This window comes from Eumetopias jubatus, unplaced genomic scaffold (assembly GCF_037043125.1).
Source record: "Eumetopias jubatus isolate StellerSeaLion01/CBP00866 unplaced genomic scaffold, mEumJub1_p1.0 scaffold_7, whole genome shotgun sequence".
NCBI classification, from domain to species: Eukaryota; Metazoa; Chordata; class Mammalia; order Carnivora; family Otariidae; genus Eumetopias; species Eumetopias jubatus.
The window spans coordinates 113,989,805-114,017,172 of record NW_028274813.1 but is presented as its reverse complement, the minus strand read 5'-3'; the positions used below and the strand labels follow the sequence as shown (position 1 = coordinate 114,017,172).

The window sequence follows — 27,368 nt, the reverse complement described above, 5'->3', positions numbered from 1 at the left end:
GAATACCAGTGCAGAGACTTACAGCTCTCGGAGCTGAGTGGACTGTCTTGCACAGCCCTCTCCTGCGCTCCGGCTTCATAGGCCTAATGTGCAGAGGAGGAAGCTGAGGTGAAAGGGACTTGCCCAGGGTCTCCCCACCAGGAAGCTGCAGATCCAGGAGTCAGGCGAGCCTAGGGTTCCTCACTCCCAACACTGGGCTCCTGCCACCTCCCTCTGAATGGAGGCCTCCTGGCCAGGCGGGACTCCCAGGAGATTAGAGGACCGAGGACAAGGTTGTCACGTCCATGCAGGAGCACCCCTGTGCACAGACAGACCTCCAGACCCAGCTTGTCATGCATTCTTGCCCTCATCCGCTCATCTGCTTTCTCAGGGTGCCTGTGAGGCCAAGGTATGCATGACCTCTGTGTGTGCCCACAGGGACCACTAGTCACCTAAGGCAGGAGGGCCCTAAAAGGCCCTGGTTCAAAATAAGGAGGTGCTGGGAGGGTGGGTGTTGGGGTGGGGATGTTCAGTCACCCCCTCCCCCTCTCCAGCTTTGTTCCCCCCACCGCATTCCTGGCACCCACTGCCTTGGGCTTTGCACCAAGTTCCTCCACCAGACCAGCAAAGGCAAGTTGCCTCCTGGCTATACCCCAGCCTAACTCTGTGACCTCAGGCACATCTCTGGACATGGTCAGCCCACTTCCTTTTTCTTTTTTTAAAGATTTTATTTATTTATTCGAGAGAGGTAGAGGGAGAGAGCATGAGCAGGGTGAAGGGCAGAGGGAGAAGCAGACTCCCCACTGAGCAGGGAGCCCGATGTGGGGCTTGATCCCAGGACTCCGGGACCATGACCTGAGCAGAAGGCAGACACTTAACTGACTGAGCCACCCAGGCGCCCTGGTCAGCCCACTTTCTCGTCTCTAAAATGGGGCTTATGCCTTTTTTTTTTGTTTCTTTTTTTATCTCAAAGATTTTGTTTATTTATTTGTCAGAGAGAGAGAGAGAGAGAGAGAGCACAATCAGGGGAAGCGGCAGGCAGAGGGAGAAGCAGGCTCCCCGCTGAGCAAGGAGCCTGATGCAGGACTCGATTCCAGGACCCTGGGATCATGACCAGAGCTGAAGGCAAATGCTTAACAGACTGAGCCCTCCAGGCGTCCCTGCTGATGCCTTTCTTATGTTCTTACTGTGGAAGGGAGGAAGGTAGAAGATCTTGAATGAAAAGCGCCATGCGAGACACTCACTTGCTCATCCACTCCCACCTGCCAGGGACGGAGGTGGTCCCCGTCTAGACAACGGCCCTGGACAATGTCTAGGGATGGGGGAAGGCCCAGCTCACCCAGCTGGGGTGGAGAAGACATGGGCAACCCACCCCATCCTCAAGGTAGTCCCATCACTTTATGCCAGGGGACCTCTGCAGGGCGGTTCCCACTGGGCACCCACCAGCCTCTCATCCCTCTAGCCTCTGCTTCCATGAGGCCCTGAGAGCACCCCGTCCCCTCCCTCCCTATTTCCCATCTTTGTGCGAGCTCCAGCTGCCTTCTCTTTCACAAGCCCCTCTTTGCCCACTGTGGCTCTTCTGTGGGTCTGTGGCCCTCAGGAGCACCCAGTTTCCCTCGTCCCCTCATTCAGTTCAAGGTCAAAGCCCAGGCTGCCCCAGCCCCACCCCTGCTGAGCTGGAAGACCAGTACAATTCAGACAGGGGCTGAGTACCAGCTACCCCTTGCCTCTCAATTTCCTCATTGGTAGTTTGGAAGTAAAAATACCCAAAGTTGGGGAGGGGGGTGGGGGGATGGGTTAGCCTGGTGATGGGTATTAAAGAGGGCACGTTCTGCGTGGAGCACTGGGTGTTATGCACAAACAATGAATCATGGAACAGTACATTAAAAACCAATGATGTAATGTATGGTGATTAACATAACAATAAAAAATTTTAAAAAATACCCAAAGATATGGGGGCGCCTGGGCGGTTCAGTTGGTTGAGTGTCTGGCTCTTGATCTCAGATCAGGTCTTGATCTCAGGGCTGTGAGTTCAGGCCCTGCATTGGGTTCTACGCTGGGCGTGGAGACTACTTAAAAAAACAAACAAGAGAGGGCGCCTGGGTGGCTCAGTTGGTTAAGCGACTGCCTTCGGCTCAGGTCATGATCCTGGAGTCCCGGGATCGAGTCCCACATCGGGCTCCCTGCTCGGCGGGGAATCTGCTTCTCCCTCTGACCCTCTTCCTCTCGTGCTCTCTATCTCTCATTCCCTCTCTCTCAAATAAATAAATAAAATCTTTAAAAAAACAAACAAACAAGAGAGATACATTGTGACACTAAATTAGAAAACCAACGTATCTGGTGTATGGGTTAATATAAACGATAGGAACAAATACATAAATAAATGAACAAACTCTTGAGTCAGCTCTAACTTCTTTTTTTTAAATGTTTTATTATTTATTCGTGAGAGTCAGAGAGAGAGAGAGAGAGAGAGAGAGGCAGAGGGAGAAGCAGGCTCCCCGCCTAGCAGGGAGCCCGATGCGGGACTCGAGCCCAGGGATCATGACCTGAGCCGAAGGCAGACGCTTAACCATCTGAGCCACCCAGGCGCCCCAGCTCTAATTTCTTAAAACAATACCAAAACCCTAGTTAGCAAACTCAGATGCTCTGTTGCTCATAGCATATTGTTAGCTACTCTCATCATGGGCCCCATCTCTGTGTCTTTGAGGTCCCAGGGCTAGGATACGCTTGCAGAGGCAGGCTGCCCAGAGGAGGTTGCCTAGGGAGGCCTCAGGAAAAGGTGGGAGGCTAAGTCAGGAGTCAGGATAAGGAAGGCCCAGAAAGTCCCACTGGGGCTTTTTCCTACTTTGGAGGGTCTAGAGCAGAAGCCCAGGGCCCACACTGTGTGCGGGACCCAGGAGACTGCTGCCTGAGGGACCTCAATTCTTTGGCTTTCAACGGGGGCTCCTCACAGGGCTGCTGCCAGCCACAAGCACTGGGCAGAGGAACCACTCTGGGCAGACAGAGCCCTGCGCCAGGACGCTTGACTTGGGAGCAGAGCATGTACTGGGTTTTAGGGGCTAGATGCCATTTCAGCTGGACACCCTTGTGCATTGCCCAACCTGCAACTGGCAGGGACCCTGTGACGCCCCCCTCCCCATAACTCTGAGGATAGCAGAGCAGCCTACATTTCTCCAGGCAGACTTCCCACCCAGCAGCTCCCCACGTGCACATGGCCTCCAGCTCCCCAAGCTGGACCCCCTCTCTCTAGCCCCTCAGCCCGTCAGCACTGACTGGCAAGAAGCAGAGTTGGTGTTAGACTTTGACCAAGGGTCAGGAGGATGAGGAAGATCAACATCCCAACTCAGAACGAGCAAGGCACACAGGCAGTGGCCATCTTGTTTTCAAACCCCTCAGCTATTTCCTGTCTGGCCATACCCCACTCAGGTCACAGCTTGCTGGCATCTTCTTTTTGGATCCCCCTTCCGCCTTCTGAAACGCTTGTCCTCCTGTCCTCATTCATAGCAGTTTAGCCCTCCACCCCCACTCGTATGCGCAAACCAGATACGCTCCAGGTTCCTGAGCCCAGCCCGGCATTTTGCTAAGCTGGGGGCACCTAACCACCCTGGCCACAGCACCCTTCTATTGTGCTTTACCTTCTCAAGCTTGACCCATTCTTAGGGCACTCTTGCCACCCATGTAGAGAAATGGACAAAGAATGATAGATTTTTTTTCTTTCCCCTCGAGTCTGATCCCTTTCCCATCTCATCATTTTTCATCTGTTGAAGCCAATCTCAGACACTTTTTAGACCACGAGCACGTGTCACGGGTTTATCATAAACGGGTTAGCAGAGGAACCAGTCGAGGAGAACAAAACACAATAGATTCCTCCAGCATCCTGGGAGAAGCTGTGTAACGAAGTGATTTGGAGCACAAACACTAAAGCCAGACTGCCTGGTTTCGATCCCACTTCTGCACCTTTCTAGCTGTGTGACCTCCCTTAATTTCTCTGTGCCTCAGTTTCTTCACCCATGAACGATGGAGGATAGTAGTACTTCCCTCACAGGGTTGTTGTTGAATTAATTAAATTTAAACTTAATGAATTAAATGAATTAAGCTTTGTAAGCTACTAGCACAGTGCCTGGCACACTATAAGCATGGTAAGAGTGTCCGCTATTATTATTACGAGCAAGTTTATATAGGAGAAGAAACAGGAAAGTTAGATAAGCTTGTTTAATTACGGACAGGTCTGGGTAGCTTTACAGACCTGTAAAGCTGTCATATGTGTATCAGCTGCATGGGTTCAACCTGGGTCACTCCAGGCAGGACCGTCCCTCCAAATTGCTAGGTGTGGGCTGCTAATCAGAAACACCAGCTGCAGTTTTGGTGGTGGTGTGTGTTTTTTTTTTTTTCTTTTGAGTCTGGGATATCTTTTGTCCCCAAACTGCAGCCTGTACCCCTGAAACCCCTGAATGATTATCAGAAACATCTTTGAATCGAGCAGAGCCTGGGGGGAACAGGAGGTGGCAGAGAGAATGAGGGAGCCGAGGAACCTCCCCCAGCACAGCCAGGTGGTGCTGGCACGGCTGGTGGTGGGCTCCATTGCCACGAGGAGACAGCCGGGAGCTGCTGGGCAGTGAGGCCAGGACTGGGCAGCTGAACGACTTGTCTGTGGTCCTGGCCATGGGAACGGCTCTCAAGGGCCGGCCATGGTTCCTGGCCACTGGCCACACTGTCTTCTGAACCCTTGGCCTGCGTGAAGCTCCTTCCCTAAGTTCCCAGAGCCCTGGCAAGCCCGAACCCTCTGCCCAGCCTTGCGCTGGCCTGAGTGTCCTGTGGGGAGGGAAGGCAGGACTGCAGGAGGACCCAGCCAGGCTGAGCTGAGAGCCAAGAGGGGCTTGGCAGCTTCCCTGAGGGCTGGCACAGTGCCTTGCCCTTCTCCACCCCCCACTGCCAAAACGGCTCAGGACCTGACAGAGTATTCAGTTAATAAAGCCTTGTGAGGTTGCCTGGTAAAAGTAAACCCAAAGACACAAGGTTACCTGACATTTAGTAGTTCTTTCCAATAGAAATATAATACCAACCACACATGTCTTTTAAAGTTTTTCTAGTAGACATGAAAAAAGTGAAAAGAAACAGGTGAAACTAAGTTTAATAATATATTTTATTGAACCCAGTTTATCCAAAATATGATTTCACATGTAATCAATATATGGAGTTATTGATGATATACTTTACAGTCTTTTTTTCTCAAAGTTTTATTTATTTACATAATCTCTACATGCAACATGGGGCTTGAACTCATGACCCTGAGATTAAGAGTCACATCCTTTTCCCACTGACGTAGCCAGGTGCCCCTATATTTTACATTCTTTTATTTCATGCTGTCTTTGAAATCCTGTGTGTATTTTACACTTCTTGCATTTATCAATGTGGACTGTAGGGGAGGAAAAAAATTTCTCCTCTACCCTCAGAGGTGCAGTTGCTGGGGCCTACAGACTAAATTGACAAAAGGGAAATTAACTGGACAAAAAGGGTGTTTCCTATGCATACAGGAGCCAACTAAGGAAGCAGCAGTCTCCTTGAACAATTACAGTTAGAGGTTTACATACCTTAGTAGGGAAAAGGGAGTGGGGAGAAATAAGTTCAATGGGAAAAACAAATAGATTTTTTTTAAAGATATTTTATTTTATTTATTTGACAGAGAGAGACACAGCGAGAGAGGGAACACAAGTAGGGGGAGTGGGAGAGAGAGCAGGCTTCATAGAGCAGGGAGCCTCACGCAGGGCTCCACATGGGGCTGGACCCCAGGACCCTGGGATCATGACTTGAGCCGAAGGCAGACGCTTAAGGACTGAGCCACCCAGGCGCCCTCCCCGCCTTTTTTTAAAGAACAAGTAGATTTCTTTGGGAAACACAAATGAGTTTTTAGGAGAACATAAGAAAGATAAGAACGTCTATGATAATATTTGTCTATACAGGTATGAATGGTCTCTCATCTTCTTCCAGGCCACAAAACTCTCTTGAAGAGGGGATTTCTGTAGCCTCACGTCCCAGAAGTTGATACTTCTAGTCAGATAAGGGAAACTCTGAGGAAGCTTTTCTTTCTGCATTGGTTGAATCTCAAATGTCTTAAAATAATCATGCCAGCTCTGGGGGGGGGGTCTGAGAGTGGATCCTCACCCCATATTTCAAGTGCTCAGTAGTTACATGTGGCTAGGGGTTTTCTTATTGGACAGCGCAGCTGCAGAACCACCAAATCGTGGAGCCCCAGGACTGGGCAGCCTCTGGAGATCCCAGCAAGCATCCTTTCTACTGCCTCCCTGACAAGCTCTGGCCCACCTTCTGCTTGAGCGTCTCCCAAGCGCGAGGTGCCCCTGTCTCCTTAGGCAGCCTGTTCCTCTCAGGCTTCAAGGGGGAAGCTGTTGATGCTGTGCGGAAAACTCCCTCCTGTTTGTGCAACCCAGTTATCTTTTCCAAAGCGCTGGCGCGAACCCGCTGGGAGGGTGGCATGCTGCAACTGTTTTTCATTTTACCCATAAGGTCTGTGTCCGCAGCAAGTGGAGAGAGAGGGGGATACTACAAAGTCATCCGTCCTCTGCGTGGCTGAGTGGTGTCTTAGGCTTCGGGGGCCGCGACTGCGTTCTGGGCCACGTGGTTTTGCGAGCAGCCACCACCCGGCTAAAGTGGAAAGCGCGCCCAGAGTCACGGCCCATCGCAGGGGCCGCCCCTCGCCCCGGGTTCAGGACGCATCCCTCCAGCCGGGAGACACACAGTCCTAACTCAGCCCCCTGGTTTCAGATGGGGAAACTGAGGCGCAGTTTCTGCGCGGCCGAGGGACAGCCCCCACCCTCGAGCCGAGCCAGACCTCACGAAGTCTCAGGGGCCTCCGGAGAAAGCGCGGAGGCCTCCCTGCCCTGCTGTCCCGGGCAGGCGGACGCCTCGCCACCCTCTGCTCCTCGGACACCCGCGGCGGGCGGGCGGGCGAGGGCCGCGGGGACCTGGCTGCCGGGGCGGAAAGCTCCCGGTAACCGTGACGTAACTCGGCGCCTGGCTTGCAGGAGAAGCCCCCAGGCGCCGCCGCCGCCTGTTTACCCGAGCCGGGTCTGGTCGGGGGCGGAGTCACAGCCGCCGGCCCCGCCCCGTAGCCCCGCCCCCGAGCCCGCCCCCCTCGCTCTGGGATCGCTGCCAAGTCCTGGGGTATCCGAAAGTCCGGAGCCTCGCAACCAGTTCCAAGAGGTCGCTCGGCGCCGGCGGGCATTGGTCCTCTTTCCGCCTTAGACGTCCTAAGACGCAGAGCAGTGGCGGCGGCGACTCCGAAAGGGCCTGAGCCCCCAAAGCAGCTCAAAATAACATTCAAACTAAATAAAGAACTGGAGCTTGGTAGGCCCACGCAGCCTCAAGACAGGGGCCCTCCATCTGAACACACTAGCGTCTCCACTGCGGTGGTGGCAAGTCCCCTTCTCTCTTTAGGTCTCAGTTTTCCCATCTGTACAATACAGCGCATTGCTGTTACAGTCTCTGATTCTAGGCATTGTGGGGAGTGCTTCTTTGGGCCCTCCAAGACTCTGCCTACGGGGAAAAAAAGACTCCAGCATTTCCCAGGGGCCTTTTCTAATTTTGCGGGCGTGGATAGGGAGTTTGCTCTTGCCTGGGAAAAGTTGTTAACACCCTGGAGTGTTGAAGGGCAGAACCCTCGGGGCTGGGACTCAAGGTGGCCTCCAAATTATTTTGCTGCAGCACCCCACTCCCAACCCCCAGCCCCCAGCCCTATGCCCAGGTCTGGCTCACTGGGGCCAGTGGAGGAGAGCAGGCGCCCACCCCAGCTGAGTTCTCAGGCCAGACACAGCCCTCCCCCTTGCCCCCCCTCCCTCGAAGAGGCAGAAGTCAATAACAAGGTGTGGCTGGATGACAATGGATCTGGATGGAGCCCAAAGTTGGGACAATGTGGATGCCAACAAGAACCCCAGCAGCTGTGGCCTGTGTCTGCTGCCAGGATTTTCCCACCCAGACTCTCAGTTCCCTGGTGAGGCAGGTGAGCTGAGTCCAGGTGAGCGATCTGAGTGAGGTTCAGAGGGAGCAAGGTAGCCCCAGGTCACTCGGTGAGTTGGTGACAGCTGCAACTAGGATCCAGACCTTTGCTTCCCGGTCCTTCATGCTCCCACTCCTGGGAGAGCAAAAGCCCCGTGATAGCAGCAGTGCAGGACAGCTTCCCGGACTGGAGGTCAAGGGAAAGCGGGAAGGTCGGGACTAGCAGAGGGTGTGGGGATGGAAGGGCTCCCTGAGCTGGGACGTAGGAAGAGAAGAGAGGTTCCTCTGGCGAGGGAACAGCCCAGGGGAGCCGTAAGAAGCAAGTACTGCGGGGGGTCTGACCAGAGAAGATGGTCTGGGGGTCGGTCAGTGACTAGCAATTAGTCCAAGCCCACAAGACTCAAGGGAAGTTCTTGAGTAGGGGGGCGGCAGACCCCACACAGAGTGGGAGGCCATTGGTATTGGGTGTCAGCTCTCTGGTCCTGTCTCCACTTCAGGCTCTCCCATTTCCCAGTCCCTTTGCATATTCTCTTCCCTCTGTGGGCCTCAGTTTCCTCATCTGTAAAATGGGGGTCAGCTCTCTGTTCTGCTCATGGCTGAGAAGGTGCTTTGTGACAGGACTTTACATACTTTTGGGTGTGAGAAACTCATATACAAATATGACAAAGAGAATGGGGTCAGGAGACATCTCTTCAAGGGCTTCTCCCTTCTCTGGATTCCCTGGCCCCAGAGGGAGAGGGTCCATACACTTGCTTTCCCCAGTCCTGCCAGCATGTCTGGGAGGCCCCTGGGCTTAGCAAATATTTGTGCCTCTGATGTAGTCAGTGGCTGCTGGAACGTTCTGTCCTGCTGCTCATTTGTCCAGGCTTTTGCCTCAGGCTGTGAAGATCCTGGAAGAGGATAAAACTGCAGGGTTGGGACTTCCGGGTCCTTCCCCCAGCTCCCCTCCTTCTGAGCACCCTCATCCCAGTTTACTCCTGCAACTCAGAACCCTGTGCTAGACACTGTGCAAGGACAGGCACCCTGTGGTTCTAATGAGCCTCTCCCAACAGCTAGGACTTTGGGTCCAAATGTCAGCTCAGCAGCTATCCCATTGTGTGGTCGTGGGTGAGTCCCCTTACTTCTCTGAGCTTGTTGCCTCATCTCTGTGGCAGTGGTGAAGTGGTTTGGGTCAGTCCTGGCACTGAGTAAGCCGTTTTCTCCCTTAGCCTTCCTTCCATGGCTCTGCACTGTCCCCATAGAAGTTTGGGCCTGCAGGTTTAGTCAGAAAAAAGAACAAGAACAAGAAGTTTCCAGTGTTATTTAATGCTCTGTGCAATGGCGTGCTAGTAAATGTTTAACAACCAGCTCTAAAAAAAAAAAAAAGTCCTGTTTTGCAGCATTTGCCCGATTTCTGTATTGTTAATATTATCACCATGGCTCTTTTCAAGCTTCTAACATGATGTCACTGATCATGGAGTTGGGAGCCAGTGGGCTCTGGCCCCAGCACAACACTGCATACAGGATTGGCTCCATAATTTGCCAGGCTAAGTGCAAAATGAAATTACAGGGTCCCTTGTTCAAAAAGCAGAAGGAAAGCTTTTTCCTTCTTTCTGCGATTTCTCTCTCAACTATTATAATGTTCTTTTTACTTACTGCACGGTGCACTCCTGCCAGTGCGGGGATACCCACAGGGCAAGTGCAGAGCTGCCAATAAGGGGTGGAGGTGGGCACACTCACCTGGGGCCCACCAGCGACCAGGTTGCGCCTCTTGCCAGCCACCAGGTGCCCCAGGAAGTCAGGCATCTTCCGTTCCCACAGGCCTCGGGTCCCCACCCAGGTCCCACTCTCCAGGACAGGTTATGCTTAGGCAGCCGGATGGGAGTGGGAGAGAGGCTCGCCCTGTCCACGTCGCTACGCGGACGCACCATATTGCTGTGTGTCTAGGGGAGGACAGCCAGCGGCGGCAGGATGGGGAGGAACAGGGGCCCCAGTGGGCCTGTGCACCCCAAGGTGAGTGAGCCACAGCCAACAACTCGGTCCAGCGACGCAGAGAGGTAGCAGGAGGTGGGGCCTGCTGTGAGCAGGAGGCTCTAAGCTCCGGGCACGGGCTCCATCACCGCCACTGGACTTCGTTTACACAAATTCAAAGATAAAATGGTGAAGAATTCTGAAATGCCATGGACCCCAGTGCATTAAACTATGGGCCCTCGGCTTGGACCCTGAGTGTACGTGTCAGTCAAGCTAGGGAAGGACGCCCCCATAGGATCCCTGGGGAACTGCAGGTTATTTAATGCTCGGTGCATTGGGAGATACTTGGGGAGATCCTGGGAGGAGGAGAGGCCAAAGAGCTTCCCAAACCCTCCCTCCTCAGCGAGAAAGCTCCCTCACTTGGGAGAGTACTCACAGGGCATTGGAAGTGGACAAGAACTTGTTAAACAAACAAAGATACAGTTTTGTTATGGAACGTTGGTCACCAACTATCGGCCCCATCTCTTCCATTTGCCTCTTTTTGAAAATACTTTCTAAAAATGTGCCTTTTGCTTCTAAACAAATGAGAGATAACATTTTCAAACACCCTATTCACTGCCCATCTGGACAACATGTAATTGGTTGCATTCATTGGTCTATAGAGCATCCACGACTATAAAACTTTTCTCCATACTGATATTTGTCCTGAGGATTGAAGCCAAATATTGACCCAGTTTTAGCAAATTTAGAGCAGCAGTTTCTTGGCTTAAAAAGTATTTCAACGTATCAAGAATGGTCGTTTGTTCCCTTGAGGGGAATGACCGCGGTGTCCCAGGGGTCTACTTCCTGATAGGATTTGGTAGAGGCACTCTTCATACCACACCAGCCCAGACCAAGGTGGTTTCAGTTCAGTTTCTCAGACGTGGCCAGATGCTCCAAGCCAGCTGCTGGAGGGGGCGTCTCTCCAGGGAGGAGGGCCACACAGTGTGGGCAAAGCCTGACAACACAAGTTCAGCCTGTGAGCTGTGTGCCCCTGAGCTCTGTCTGGATGATGACCCACAATGGGGGGTCTAAGCTCAGCTCTCTAGCTATCAGGCTGTGCTGCATTGAAGAGCGGGGAAAGGGCCCGACTGTTCCAGCTGAGCACTCACACACACAGAACTATCCAGACAGGAAGCCGCCCAGGACCCGTAGCCTGAAGTGTGTGCAGGGACACTCTCCACAAACCAGTTTATAGCATCTTGAGAAAACCTGTCTGATTAAGGGAAAATGGGCACCCCTCTAGCATGTTCTTCAGTTGGCTTCCCCATAGAAATTCAAACTATAGAGTGTTTTGAGTCTACCCCAGGCCCCTCTTACTCCTTGGTGATCTTGGGCAAATCCCAGAGCACTATCCAAGCCTTAGTTTCCCCATTTGTAAAATGGGGAAGTGATGCCTATCTTCAAGGTTGTGGTCAGGATTAAACAAGATGCATGTGTATATGTTCACGTTTATATGCCAAACACACAGCTGTTGCTACAATAACAGATGGTAATAGGGGTGGCTATTATGATTATTAGCAATCAAATAGTAGAGACAGGGTCTGATTCACCTGTGGGTCCCTGGGGTACAGAAGGCAATACTGGGGAATGTGAATTCTGTTACTGGGCCTTGGCTGGGGCTGGGCTGGGCGAGGGCTTGTGGAGGTGTGGTCATAGGCAGCAGGAGGCGGAGGTGTGAGTGAGCTGTGCTGGGCCCCTGGTCGCCTTCCTCCCCAAGAAACGGTCAGAATTGGACTAGGGGGACACGAAGGTCATCCTCGGTCAGCTCCCTCATTTTACAGATGGAGAAACTGTACGTCCCCCTGCAGTGGACACACTGCACTCGTTCTACCGGCTTCAGAGTAACTTGGGAATCCAAACAGAATAGCATCTGCAGGTGCAGACCTCAGGTGCTTGCTCCGACTCACTCAGCAATCTGCTTTATTCCTCTTGTCTGGCTCTCCACCAGCACCGGGCCACTCTCCACTTTTAGAATTTTAGAATAAAATCTTTTTAAAAAAATTTTTTTTATAATCCAGTAGCCAGTACCAGCCCCCTCCTCCCAGCTCAGGGTGGGGGTGGGGTTGAAAAGTCCAACTCTCCAATCACATATTCGGTGGTGATCCTCCCCCATCCTGGTGATCAGCTCCCATCCTGAACTATCTGGGACAGCTCCCACCCTGTCACCTCATTAGTATAAATTCAGGGATAGTCCAAGAGCTTGTTTTTTTTTTTTTTAAGAGATTTTATTTATTTATTTGACAGAGAAAGACACAGCGAGAGAGGGAACACAAGCAGGGGGAGTGGGAGAGGGAGAAGCAGGCTTCCCGCGGAGCAGGGAGCCCAATGTCGATGCTGATGTGGAGCTCGATCCCAGGACCCTGAGATCATGACCTGAGCAGAAGGCAGAGCTACCCAGGCGCCCCCCAAGAGCTTGTTACGAATAACAAAAGACACTCCTATCAGGAAATTCCAAGGGTTTTAGGAACTCTGTGCCAGGTTGTGTATATATATAGTGTAGATATAGTGTAGATATATATTACATATATCACATAGAAAATGTATTATATATAATTATATATATATTTTTTAAAATCTTACCATAGTTCCCCTAAGGGAGTTGCCATTCATTTCTTCACTATGATTGGCAATATGCAAATTAGCTAAATGTGAGGTGTTGCTCTTGATAGGACTGGCACATATGCAGGTTCCACAACACCCTCAAATCTGGCTATAGGTCTGATAAATATGCAAATTAGGCAATCATCATTTGTTGATGCTAAGATGTAGTCAAAACATCACTGGGACTCATAATTTATGCACTGATACACTACATTTTGGGCATATTCTATATAGTTTACACCCTCTCTTCAGATCTTCAAGACTGAAGACCAGATAGATGAGAGATTGAGGCACTGAGACTCAGAGAGGACAAGCAAGTGGTCCAAAGGTCCATAGCAAGGCAGTGGCAGAGACAGGTGGCATACCCAAGTCTTAGGGCTTCAGCCCAGAGTCCCTCCCCCTGCAGCCACTGGCTTCTTCCTGTAGTATGACACTGCCTCTGTGAACCATGTAGACAGATCACAATCAAGCTGGTGTCTTCCTTGCCAGCCCCAGTGACTTGGGACTGAGGACCATCAGAGCTAGGAGGGAATGACTACCCCACTGTGAAGACAAGGAAACTGAGGCCCCAAGTTACAGAGCCAGTGGCGGCAGAGTCAGAAGCAGGACTCCCAGCACCTGTGGCCCAGCCCCAGCTCCGTAGCCTTCAGCTCTGGGTATGACTAAGTTCAAATCCCAGCTCCACATCTTATGCTTGGTGCCTTGTGCAAGTGAACCTCTTTATGTCTTAATTTTTGTTTTTATTAAGTGGAGCTAACAAAGGGGTATTTGGAGAATTAAATTAGATAACACATACAAAGGTTTAGGACAGGGCCTGGCATAAAGTACATGATCAATGAATGTGACCTAGTACTATTTTTATTATAATCCTGTTCGGGAGGACAAACTTTTCCTCTACCTACTTAGATTCAGTGCTTGAGGACCTGTGGATTAAACTGACAGGTTACAAGATTAACAGGAGAAAAGATAAAGTTTATTCATGTACCAATGCAAGGAGCTCATGGAAAATGTGGCTCAAAGAAGCAGTTAGAATTGGGGGCTCATGTATCACCTTATTTTGTTTTCCCTTTTTGAGATATAATTGACATATTAACATCGTGCACATGGTACAATGTGTTGATTTAATACAATTATGTGTTGCAAAATGATGACCACCATAGGTTAGTTAGCACCTCCAATCACGCCATATAATAACCATTTCTTTTTTGTGGTGGTTAACAGTTAAGATTTACTCGCTTAGCAAATCTCAAGTATATAATACAGTATTATTAACTATAATTACCATGCTGCACATTAGATCCCCAGAACGTTTTCATCTTATAACTCAAAGTTTGTACCCTTTGACCAACATCTGCCCATTTCCCCCATCCTCCCAGCCCCCAGCCACCACCACCCCATTCTCTGTTTCTATGAGTTCCGCTTTTTTATTTATTTATTTTTATTTATTTTTTAACGTTTTTATTTATTTATTCGACAGAGAGAGACACAGTGAGAGAGGGAACACAAGCAGGGGGAGTGGGAGAGGGAGAAGCAGGCTTCCCGTGGAGCAGGGAGCCCGATGCAGGGCTCGATCCCAGGACCCTGGGATCATGACCTGAGCTGACGGCAGACGCTTAATGACTGAGTCACCCGGGCGCCCCGAGTTCCGCTTTTTTAGATTCCTCAGAAAATGGTATCATACAGTACCTTTCTCTGCCTGACATCTTACTTAGCTTAATACCCTCAACATCCAGCCATGTTGTCGCAAACGGCAGGATTTTCTTCTTGCTCGTGGCTGAATAATATTCCATTGTGTATATACCACATCTTTATCTGTTCATCCATCGATGGACGCTTAGGTTGTTTCCATGTCTTGGTTATTCTGAATTATGCTGCAGTAACACAGGAGTACATGCTTCTCTTGGAGATCCTCTTTTCATATCCTTTCCATCTATGCCTAGAAGTGGGGTTGCTGAATCATATGGTAGTTCTATTTTTTTTTTTTAAGTCGGCTCCACGCCCAATGTGGAGCCCAACACGGGGCTTGAACTCACGACCCTAAGATCAAGACCTGAGCTGAGATCAAGAGTTGGAGGCTTAACCAACTGAGCCACCCCAGTAGTTCCATTTTTAATTTCTTGAGGAACCTCCATACTGTTTCTCAAGGTGGCTGCACCCATTTACATTCCCACGAACAGTGCACGAGGGTTTCTCACCCACAATTGTTGTCTTTTTGATGACAGCCATTCTGACAGGTGTGAGGTGACATCTCATTGTGGTTTCAATTTGCATTTTCCTGATGACGAGTGGATGTGGAGCATCTTTTCATGTGGGGTCTGTTGGCCATCTGGATGTCTTCATTGGAAAAATCTCTATTTAGGTCTTTTGCCCATTTTTAGTCAGATTGTGTTTTTTGCTATTGAGTTTCATGAGTTCTTTATGTATTTCAGATACTTGCCCCTTGTCAGATATTAGATACCATCTCGATGGGGGGGGAGTAATGACACTTGTGGGAAAACAAATGACTTTTAGGGAAGATAAATGGGCTTCTAGAATAGATGGGAGATAGGGTCCTTTTGTGATAGTGTCTGCTTAGGTGATTTCTTATCCTGGTCTCAGGTGACAGGAGTCAATCTGTGGTTGTGAAACTCCTGGGGAGGGGATTTATGATGCTTGAATTCTTTTGGGAGGCTCTGATTTTAGGCAGATAAGGGGAAGTTCAGAAAAAAAGCCCCCTCCTATATGTGTTGATTCTCAAATATCTTCAGCTCAAAATAATCCTTATGACACATGAGCATATTTTATACCCTTCCAACCATGCACAGGAGAAGGTGGGGTAGGATGGGAGATGCAGGCCAAGGCTGGAGGGCACCTTTCGGTTTTCTAGACGCCTTCCAGGCTGCCCTCTCTGGCTGAGGTTGGGCCACTTGGGGCCTCTGCTCCTTATCAGAGCTTGCTCATGGCTAAGCTGGAGCCATTCCATTCCCTGCCCTTCTGACCTGGTGCAATGGGGTGGCTTCAGGCTACTCTGGGGAATCTCACCCACAGCTGAAGCTGGAAGGGGGGTTGGTGCCTACTGCTGGGCCGGGAAGGGCAGCGGAGGCCATTTCTCTGTCCGGGGAGGCTGAGCGCCTTCCCTGCCCACCCCCTGGGGTCAGGGTCCCCCCACGTGGAGAAGCAGACAGGTCTCCCTCTGCAGGGCTGCTCAAGCCAATGGCGTCTCAAGCGCATTTGACTCTCATAGTAGACCATTCTTTAATACTTCCCTCCTTGACATGATTGTACTGTAAAGATGATGAAATGAAACAAATATATTTCATATGAACTAAATTTTGCATTTATCAGACAAAAATTATTACACCTCTTGGGGCATCTGGGTGGCTCAGCCGGTTAAGTGTCTGCCTTCCACCCAGGTCATGATCCCAGGGTCCTGGGATCGAGCCCTATATCAGGCTCCCTGCTCAGCTGGGAGCCTGTTTCTCCCTCTCCCTCTGCCCCTCTCCCCTGCTTGTTCAGTTGCAAGCGCACACGTGCTCTCTCTCTCTCAAATAAAATCTTAAAAAAAATAATACAAAAAAATTATTACACATCTTACTTTACACAATTTAACTAGTTTAAATTTTAAACAGAAATAAAACCTCCAAGCAGTCCAAGAGTGGTGAAATTGAAGGCACTCAAGTTCTGTTCCATTGTCGGCAATCACCGGGCTACCCCTGCTTATGTAGAACCCACCGTTGACACACAGCACTCTGTCCGGCAGGGGCCGGGGGCGGGAGGCAGGAACGGCCGAGAAAGGGCAGTGGGGAACCTCCAGGAGCTACAAATGTGTGCTAGCAGCACGTGTGTAACAGGGAATTCTCTGAGTGACTTTAATGTGCAACACAATATTCATGAATAAGCAGCAAAGGTGCTAATTTGAAGCTTATTTGATTTATTATAAAAACTCAATAGTAACTGTAGCAATCGTTTAGAACTCTGACCAATAAAGGACTTCCAGAGAGGAGTGTTTGTTTTATCACTGACATGGTTTAAAACTGCTAACACAGGGTGAAAATAAAAGGCAGATAGACTTTGTTTTATTATTGATTTTAAATTCTCTGCATATGATGCCCCCCCTTACTGCCTGCGGAATGCAGTGGAGTACACAGCTCCCACCATGCTGATTTTTGTGTACCACTAGCATAAGCTGTCCCCACCTCATGCCCACCCCCAGGCCCACCGGCTTTCACCTTTAAGCTAGAGGCTGACTGGCCACATTGTTGGGATGTTAGGCCCTAGGGCCCAGACTGCTTCCAGCTTTCTCTGGCCTCCAAGACCTCCCCATCCTCTAAGCTACCTCACCCCAAGGCCTGGCTTAAACCCTCAGTTCACTTGAGACAAGCTCTCTTAGAGATGGGTTCACCTGGGGAAACTGAGACTTTGGGAGGAAAGGAACCTCTCCTGAGGGTGAGGCTGAGGGGAAGAGCCTGACCCAGCTCTGAGCCTCCTTGGTGGCTGCTCAGACCCAGTGTGGCTTCCCTGGGACAGGAGGAAGAGGAAGTGGGACTGGCTGGGGCACCCTAGGGTGATCTGCATCTCATTTGAATGGGTCCCTGCTGCCTCACACCCAGAGCAGGCCCACCTATAGGATCCTAGGACTCAGGAGGATCCCTTCTGGCCCCCACAACCTCCCCTGTGCATTCCCTATCAGTCAGTTCCCATCCGTGAGGTAGCCGGGCCCTCCCGGAGCCTGGCTGTGGAGTTTTTCCTGGGAGAGGCCAGGCTGGCTGCACAGGAGGGGCAAGGTCTGTTGATCAGACCCCAGACACTTCACTGGTACAGCATGTCTGGACCTTGAGAAGGGAGGCCTCTCACTCAGCGGGGTCCAAGAGGTCCTAGAGGGGGGCGCCTGGGTGGCTCAGTCGTTAAGCGTCTGCCTTTGGCTCAGGTCATGATCTCAGGATCCTGGGATCGAGCCCCGCATCGGGCTCCCTGCTCAGCAGGAAGCCTGCTTCTCTCTCTCCCACTCTCCCTGCTTGTGTTCCCTCTCTCGCTGTGTCTCTCTCTGTCAAATAAATAAAATCTTTAAAAAAAAAAAAAAAGAGGTCCTAGAGGGAGGCGAGGCCCCGCCCCGAAGAGTCTGAGGGCACTGTGGTGCTCTGCTCTATGCTGGGCAGTACAGGTTTCCTTCGCAGTCCTGCCTTCACCTGGCTGTGAGAATTTGAGTGACAGGAGCTGGGACAGAAACAGACCTAGGGAGGAAGCCAAGGGCCAACTACCGATGCCCAGGGGGAGAGGCCTGTCCTGAGAGCAGGCTACTCAGGCAATGCCCAGGCTCCCTGGCTTCATCCCTCCAGCCCCCAGCGCTCTCTCAGACAGGTCAGCTGGGATCTGGGGAGGAGGCAGCCTTCCTGGCCATCTTCCCAGAGCAGTAAAATAGAGAAACTGAAGGGACTCGGTTTTAGAAAGTCTCCACTGCTGCCGTTTCTCTAAGTCCCACCGACTCATGCTCTATATTTTGCATCTGAATAAACCAAAGCAGCTATGATCCCACTCCAAGGGGAGACAAGAAAGTTAACCATTCTCTAAGTTTCATCCTAGGCCCCCAAACACCTGATAACATCTAAGAGGAACTGGATCCCAAACATGTTCCAGGACAGTAGCTTTGAACAAACCTCACTCAACACTGGCATCAACACCCCCATTACCTTCAGTGATTTATGGAAAAACACCTACTGTTCACTTGACACTCAGCTTTGATCAGACCCTACCCTGGATTCCTGAAGGAACACGTACCCTTGACCCCTTTCCAATATAAACTCCTAACCCCAAGCAGCGGGGAGACTCACTTCTTTTCTGAGACTCCCAGACACTCCATCTGCTGTACTCTATCACTTATGCTATTCAGTAAACTCTGCTCTCACTTCCTCCTGGCTCGCATTTGATTTCTATCCTGCGCTAAGCCAAGGACCTTCCTGGCTGGTCCTACTGGATCCCCTCTGGGTCCTCGGACCCGGCCTGCCACTGTCAGTAGGGTCCTGTCCCATCAACAGGGGCCCTTCTGGAAGCCCTCACAGCCCCACCTATGAGCTACTCTCCACTTGTACTCCTCCAGTGGCAGAAAACTCATTAATCCCCCAGATCACTGGTCTCCAGTTCTGCTGAGAGAAGGTCTTTCTTCTTTTTGAGCGGGGCCCCTTCTCCCTGGTACTCACTTCATTGGCCAGCGGGCCCCAGACACTGTTGTAGGAGCAGAAAACTCTCTCCTTCCTTTCTAGGTCCTTTGGCTCATCTAATAATTAAATTGACATAAGACAGATTAACAAGAGAAAAACACATTTCATAAATACAGGAACCCCATAAAAATAGGACACTCCCCATGGTAGTCAGGTAATGGGGGCTTATATGTTATCCTGAGCTAAGAAGGGGGCAGGGGTCCGGGACTTCAAAGGGAGGAAGACAATTCACAGGAAGATGAGAAAAGCAAATGTTTGGTAAACAAAGGTTGGCCATGCCCTGCAGATAAGTCTTTCTGATGTAAAAAGTTATCTCTAGTAACTAGAGTTCTCTACTTGGTACAGGCCCCCTATTTAATTCTTGCAGGCACTTAAGGAGGAGGTAAAAAGCCCTTCCTGAGTCTGCTGGCCCCGAAATGTCCAGCTTCAAATACTCCACACACCGAAGCACATTCTAAGGTGGCATATTGTTCCCCTTTACCGTCGAAGCTGCAGGGCCAGTGTTGTGGGGTCTACCTCACCAGTTCTGGTTTATAGGCATGTCCCTCCAGCCTCCCCAGGTCACCACCTCAGCCTATTTCCAAAGTTTGTTCTGTTTTTTTACCCCCTCATACTCTCTGGGGCACAGTGAGCTCCCCGTCACTGGAAGGATGCAAGCCAAAGCGAGGCTCAAGCCCGCCAATCAGAGGTCTCCTAAGTGTCGGGGGCGGGGGGGGGGGGGGACTGCTGCTTGGGTCTAGATCGTCCTGGGAGTTTCCCAACCCCAGAGAGCTGGGAGGAGAAATAGGGGAGGCAGTGAGTTGGGGATCACTTCACACTCTGGCCGGCCAGTTGTGAGGCTCCGAATCCTCAGCCTTCTTGTCTTTGTTTTCACCTTTCCCAAACAAAGTGAGGAAGCACCTCCTGGAAACAATACCCTGCAGGCCAGCTGCCAGGGTGCTGTTTGTCTAGTGAGCTCAGGCCTCCCAGACATGCAGAGAATGCAGAAGGCCCGGCCTGGAATAATCCAGGAGCACCTCCACACACAGAAAGACAGACAGACACACACACACACCCCCACAGCGCCCAGCTCTGGCTCGGCACCTCCCCAGACAGAGAAGGATGCTCACCCCCTGTTCCAACCACAGAGGCCTATAGACCCCTGCCATCTGATCACTAGAAGGGGCCAGGGAGCAGGGGCATACTCTCCTTCAACTAGACTCAAGAAGATACTTTCTGAGACCACAAATAGCGACCAAGGCACAGAGTGGGTTTCGGGCTCTGGATACACTTTGAAAGTAGGAGGGATATCCTAAGGGGTCAGAAATGATAGAGCTACCTGCAGAGCAAAGAACGGGCAGGGCCAAGAGAGGGGGAAGGTCGCCCCAGTGCCTGGCCAGGTACCGAGGCCTAGGCGTGCAGCTCGGGGACACACACACACTCACTGGGCCCACACAGTCAGTCAGGGACCTTTACTGCCTGTCTCTCCTGGTCACACAATAGCCCCCCTTTTTCACAGTTAAGTCCTATCGGGGACCTGGGATTTAAACCCTGGCCTTTCCCAGAGCCAGCTCGGCCCTTTCCCAGAGCCCTTCAGACCCTTCTGGGGTCACGTTCAACTCAGAGTTTTGGGTTTCACATCAGCATTGGTCCCAGTCACAGCCTGGCCAGCTTGGTTCCTTCTGCAGGCAGGTCACCCGAGATCCCTTCAACATGGTTCTCAGTTTCTGGGCTGTGGTGGCGGCTCCCCTCCTATCCTTGATCCTCATATTCATCTTACAGTCCTACCTACGTCAATCCTTCTTCCTACCTGTTCCAGCTTCTCCTCCAAGGGGGTCAGCGGTCAGGGAAGGGGGTTGCCTAGGCCAGCTCAAGGACAGACTCCGGACTAACAGCTTTTAGGGCACATTTGATGAAATTTGATTTCAGACCCCAAAGGCCAGAACACTCCCAGCAGGGACTCAGGGGAGGCACACGAGGAATCTAGGGTGTGAGGTTTCAGGAAGCACTCACCCTCAGAGTCTTGCAAGTGCAAGCTTGGCACCGAAGAGTGACCGCTTCTTTACCTTTTTTTTTTTTTCACTGTAGGCACCTTGCTGGCCTTACCCTGGTCCCAGCCTGGACTCCAGGAAGAAGGATTGAGGAACCTCGTCCTCCTGAGGCAGATAGGCACGGAGTAGAGCTCCTTGGAGCCAGAACCTAGGGGCTCCTGGCTGGCTCCAAAAGAAGCCACCAGGCAAACAGAGGCAAAGTGCTATGCAAATCAGCCTCTTGGAGGTTTGCAAGGGGTGGGGGTTGGGAGGCCAAGTGACAGGGCACCAGTAGCCAGGCTGCAGGAAGGGGACAGAGCGGGTGCCGCACCCACTGCACAAAGGGAAGACTGAGGCTCTGATGCGAAGGGGAGCTGCAGAGATAGGCGTCTGTGGGGAGGAGGAGAAAGGGGCGAACAGGGCAAGAAACGTCACAGCAGGCTGGTTCTGCTTATTGCCACTCTAATGCCCCGATCCTGCCCTCCTCCCTCCTCTACCCTGAGGCCCACAAAAGCTCTCTTCTGCAAGGATCTCCTGCTCTGGGCTCACCCCACCAGAGACTTAGCCTGCAGGATACTGGGGGACAGGAATGGGAGAAGACAGAAAGGGGTGAGCTGAGTTGTCCTCTTCCTTCCCCTGACCCAAAGTGCCAGCTAGAGTCTGCCCTCCATCCCCCTCAGCCTCACTTCCCACGGGAAGCCTTTCTTGACTTAGCCGCACTTCTGGACTTACCTCAACACTTGGTGCATCCAGGCAAGAGGGGTCTAACTGGATGTGGCCTGGGAGCTCTAGAGTTTTGCTGAGCGCTCTTAAGGTATCCTGCCTCCTCTATCAGACCACGTCACACCAATCAGACGTGGTATCACGGATGTCCTCCCATCCATCACTGTCCCTCTCAGACCAGCCCTGGGAGAGCAGAGCTTTGGCTCTTGTCAGCGGATCCCCCTTAGGCTGAACTTCTCCTCCTGCCTGTGGGCACCCACAGACGACCTCATGGAGATACCTCCCCCACACACGTCCTTCTAGCCTCAGCTGGGGAAAGAAGAAGACAGGGTTTTAGAGAAGTGACCGGGAGGCCCTGAAACCACCAGTCAGGCACCGATGCGAGGGGCCCAGGGAGCCTGCCCCAGCCTTGGTGTGCATGCGGTGGCAGCGAGGGGGCTGTACGGCGGATGCCCTCAGGAGCCGCTGGGACACGTGTTTTGAGTGCAAGTCCTCCTCGCTGGGGACGTGTAGCTGAAACACTGAAGTAGAATTCATCACTTGCAGAAACAGAGACTCTACTTACACGCAAACACAGACTCACCACAACCCAAGAACTGATCTAGAGAGTAGGGAAAGCACGCTCTTCAGCAATCGGCTGACTTTCAGAAGCTGGTCTGTTTGCAGATTGGTTGACTTTCAGCCTTGGAGCTTCGGGATTGGCTGACTTTCAGAAGCGTTACTGCTGGGCAGTAAGGCTCTTGCTCATTGGCTGGCTCTCAGAAGAGTGGACCCGGAATGAGGCTGCGACTGGCAGGCTGGCTCTCGGGATGCTCAAGTGAAGTGGTCTGCGATGATTCGGGTCAGATTTTAAGTGGATCTGTAGTGATTTGTTCACAGCTTGGGACTTGGGCCCAGAAGTCTTTTCTTTTTTTTTTGAATTTAGAAAATAGAAACCTTTTATTTTGACCTCCACAGTCGCCGCCACCTCCCCACCCTCCAGTGCTCCTCACTTCTCCCTGCTGACCAGCCACGCACTGATCATCTGTGCTCGAACTATCCAGAAGTTAGAGTCTGCCCAGCCTGGTCATTCGTTTTCCCAATAACTCTTTCTCAGGTGCTCTGAGATACTGGGGGACCAGAGCTCTAGAAGGCAGACCAGGGCCCTTCCCTTCTGGGGCTGGATATACCCTCCTCAGGGTAACTGAGCCCAGAGCTGGGCGCCCAGACGATGTTTGAGTATTTGTTGGTGGCCATGGGCCAGTTTACCTCCCAGCGTTCAGGATGGGCAAAGGACACCGGTGGCTGTGGTTCTGCTCTCCACTAGTGACTGGTCACATGGGGATCGGAGCCTGCTGGATGAGAACACAGTGGAGGGATGAGAAAGAGACCCTGGGGCCCAGTTGGGGAAGTTCAGAGCACAGCACAGTGTTGCCCGTTGCACACCTAGATAACCTGACTTAGGTTCTGGACTTGGGCCTGGGTCCCGAAGCAAGGAGAGGGCTGCTATTAAAGACAACAAAAGCCCAGCGGGTGCTTCTGTGGAGCCTCTATCCAGTGCAGGGAGCCAGATGGGCACCAAGGGCTTGTTTCCCCCCTATTGTTTATAGACTTTGCCTTATTCCAAAGAGGACTGGAACCTAAGCATCAAACAGGTTGGAACCTGTCAGTCTTTCTCACTAGCACGTCCACTGCATGAATGAATAAATAAACGGAAGGATGGATGGATGTTTGGTTGGCTGGCTGGCTGGCTGGCTGGATGGCTGGCTGGCTGGCTGGCTGGACGGATGGTTGGACGGATGGATGGATGGATGGATGGATGGATGGATGGATGGATGGATGGTTGGATGAAAGGCTATAAGGGGATTGTGTGGTGAATTTGGAAGACCTGGTATAAGCCATATCCTTCCTTTCCTCCTGCTGTAAAATCCAGTCTCAGCACTGGCCAGTCCTCCTGCCACACACATTCAAGAGTGTGGACTGCCCAGACCTCACCAGTTCCTCGTGTCTGGGACCCAGTGTGAGTCCCTCATGACCCAGCAGGGCTCCCAGTCCTCCTTGGGTGGTATTTTGGTCCTCATCCCAACTCCACCCCACCCAGTCCTGGATAGTTGAGGATGTTCTGATGTTCTGGATTAGTTGACTTTAACTGCTTTGGAAAATGGTAGAGTACCTTTGGGAAAAACAAAAAACATTAATTTGGGTCCTAGGTCAGAAAAACAAATTTATATTTGGCTATGGTCTGGGTTGGTTTTGGCCTTCAGCCACTGGTGAGGAGAGCAAGAGGGCAGGGAGGATTGTCTTGGCCCCAAAGCAAGAGAAATGGGTTGAAGCCCAGCTCTGGCCAGAATTATATAGGGAAGTGGGCCAGGCCTTCAACCATCTGGACTGTTTATTTCAACACGCATTTACTGAGCACCTGCTGTGCACTAAATACATACAGTGTGGGTTACATGTAAATTCTACCCCATCCTCCAGGGGTTCAGAGTCTAGTGGGGAGACAAATAAGTGAGTAAAGGCTCTCAGTGTAGGGTGATTGGGCTGTGAGGGAGGGAGTGAGCACAGGGGCTGTGCCAGCCCAGGGGAGGCACCGGACTCAACTGAGGGTGAGAGGTGACAACAGAAAGATGTCGTTGGAGCCAGGACGCTACATAATTTGTACAGCCCAGGGCAAAATGAAAACGCAAGGCCCCTTGTTCAGATTTCAAGATGGCAAATAGCAGAGCCCTTGACCCGGCACAGGGCCCTTTTCAGGACCAGGCCCCATGTGGACTGCACAGAGCTCACACCCCTGCATCTGGCCTTGCCTAAAGGAGGACACGCCTGAGCTGAGTCTGAAGCATGAATGTGAGCGTGCCAGGGGAAGCATCATGAGCAGTAGTGAGGGCTATGAAAGAGCACAATGTGTGCGAGGACCTGGCAGCTTTGTGAAATTCCCAGAGCCTTGTGTCCTCAGAGCTGGGCCTTAACACCCGCCCAGGGGCCGGTGCAGCCGGACAAGGTTTTCCCAGGCCTCAGGGGTCATGTGAGGGTGCCAGCTGTCCTTTCTCGTCAGGGGGTGGGACTGGAAGTGGGGGACACAGTCATTTTAATCTGACATAATAGCCTTCCCACTCAATGGGAATTAAAATGTCCCTTCTTTCTTAAGAAATAAAAGAAGGTGCTTTTTGTAATGTATTCGGCAAATAGATATACATACAAAAGTGAAGTGAGAAGCCTAGGTTGGTTTCCCTAATTTAAAAAAAAAAAAGAGGGGCGCCTGGGTGGCTCAGTCATTAGGTGTCTGCCTTTGGCTCAGGTCATGATCCAGGGTCCTGGGATGGAGTCCCGCATCAGGCTCCCTGCCCGGCGGGAAGCCTGCTTCTCCCTCTTCCCCTCCCCCTGCTTGTGCTCTCTCGCTGTATCGCTGTCAAATAAATAATAAAATCTTTTTTAAAAAAAATAGTGGGTGCTCTGTGAACTCCCCAAATCAAAGCTCCGGCTGGTGTCATAAAATTCCCTGGAGAAGCCACAAATGACACCCAGCCAGCCTTGGTGAGAGCCTAGGCAGGCAAGGGACAGGCAAGTCCGGGGCACTGAGACTCTGCGCTCAGGAGGCTCACTGGCCTCGGGGGTTAAGGCTCCAGCTGAGGCTAGGAGCTGCTGTGAGGGCAGCTTTGAAACACAGCACAGAGATAACAGGAGACAGAGAAACCAAAGCCTCCCCTGATAACCCTCCAGGAAGCCAACACAGAACAAAACAGAGAGATAAGGAGTAGACCGCCTCTCTCAAGGCCAAACAGTTTTAAAAGACGCTCTTTGAGGGTGGACATTGGGTTTAAAGGCTGAGCAGGCGATAAAGCGATCCCTTGGTGGGGAGCTAAAGAGATAAATGAGTCTCTGCCAGCTTGTTTGATGACCTCCAACAGGACCAGGCTCCTGGCTGGGCGGCAGCTGACGCTTCCAGCCCTCAGTTCTGGAATCACCCTCCATGGTCAAGGCTGGGTCCTCCTATTTCAGGCTTCCTGGGCCTCCCCTTTCAGGTTAAAGCTGTTACAGTCTTGTTTTGTTTTAAAGCAAAGATAAGTAGACTCTAAGAAATGCTCAATCCAGTGATTTGGAGCTACAGAGGGCCTTGGAAGCAGTGTGGTATAATGGAGAGGGCCTGGCCTTGGCTGCAGTGATGCGCCCTTGCCCGGTGCCTTCCTCTCTGTGAGCCTCTGTGTTCTGAGCGCATGATGAAGACAATGAGCCCACAAGGGCAGGGCTGGGGGAAGATGAAGAGATGATGCAGGGGCGCCTGGGTGGCTCACTCAGTTAAGCACTGCCTTCGGCTCAGGTCATGATCTCAGAGTCCTGGGATCGAGCCCTGCTTCTGGCTCCCTGCTCAGCGAGGAGTCTGCTTCCCCCTCTGCTCCTCACCCTGCTCATTTTCTCTCACTCTCAAATAAATAAATAAAAATTTTTTTTAAAAAAGAGAGAGATGATGCAGACGAAGTACTTGGTAAGTACTGCCCTAACCTGGCAGCAGGCCTCTGCCTGGGCCCCTCTGATTCGGAGGGTCTCATTCTGGTCCTTCCCTGCCTGCTCCCCACCCCGCTGGAACCAGGGTAGAACCCAGTTGGAGCCCACAGCCCCCTTCTTGACTACACTCTGGGTCCCCTGCCCAAGCCCACTCCCGGGACCTGAGCTGGCCTCTGCCCACCTTGTCTTCCCGAGGGCAGGAAGACCCGCACATCTCGGCCTGAGGGTGCCCAGTTGTGGCTGTTTGTGCAGGAGGACATGGGGAGGGTATGGACAGGAATTCTGGGGTGCCCACACACTTGAACCCAAGGCTGCCCACGGTGCAGGGTGGAGCCTGGATGGAATTTGTTCCTGTCATTACTGTGTAAAAAAACCATCCCCAAACCTGGTGGCATAGAAGAAGAACAATCATTTTGCTTCATTGCTCATGGTTCCGGGGTTTGACTGAGCACAGCGAGGCTGTTCTCTTTTGGGGTCTCTCTCTCTCTCTCCCCTAAAGTTTATTTTTATTTATTTATTTATTTATTATTTTAAAAAGATTTTATTTATTCATTTGAGAGAGAGCAGGAGTGGGGGGGGTGGGAAGACAGGGGCAGAGGGAGAGGGAGAGGGAGAAGCAGACTCCCTGCTGAGCAGGCTCAATCCCAGGACTCTGGGATCATGACCTGAGCCAAAGGCAGACACTTAACCGACTGAGCCACCCAGGCGCCCAATTTTGTTTATTTATTTTTAAGTAATCTCTATACCCAACATGGGGCTCAAATTCACGACCCCAAGATCAAGAGTCCCATGTTCTTCCAACTGAAACAGCCAGGTGCCCCAGGTCTCTCTCTCTCTTTTTTTAAATTGACATATAATTGGCATACAATAACCTATTAGTTTCAGGTGTATGTCATTGTGATTCGATATTTTTATACATTATGACATGATCCCCACAATAAGTGTATTTACCACCTGTCACCATACATAGTTATTACAATATCGGTGACTACATTCCCTATTCCCTATGCTGGACATTTCATCCCCGTGACTTATTTCTTTCATAACTGGAAGTGTGTCCCTCTTGATCCCCTTCATGTATTTCGTCCACCCTCCACCCGCTCCGCTCCAGCAACGCCAGTTTCTTTCCTGTATCTATGACTCTGTTTCTGTTTTCTTTGTTCATTTGTTCTGTTTTTTTAGATTCCACATATAAGTGAAATCATATGGTATTTGTCTTTCTCTGACTGACTTATTTCACTGAGCATCACACCCTCTAGGTCCACCCATGTTGTCACAAATGGCAAGATCTCAGTCTTCTTTATGGCTAAGTAATATTTATATCTATTGCATCTTCTTTATCCATTCATCTATCAGTGGATACTTATGTTGCTTCCAT

General features: G+C 51.3%; 1 long non-coding RNA gene across 2 annotated transcripts in view; it reads left to right on the top strand.

Annotated features, from left to right (window-relative positions):
- The window catches only part of LOC114206511 (uncharacterized), a 43,274-nt gene that overhangs the window by 8,595 nt on the left and 7,311 nt on the right, over nt 1-27,368 (top strand). Inside the window, exon 3 of one of the 2 annotated variants that reach the window (XR_003608647.2) lies at nt 20,844-24,892. The exons of the other annotated variant lie outside the window; for it this stretch is intronic. This is a non-coding gene — a long non-coding RNA (uncharacterized LOC114206511). Of the gene's footprint in view, nt 1-20,843; nt 24,893-27,368 lie in introns of those variants that run through there. 2 annotated transcript variants of the gene reach the window in all.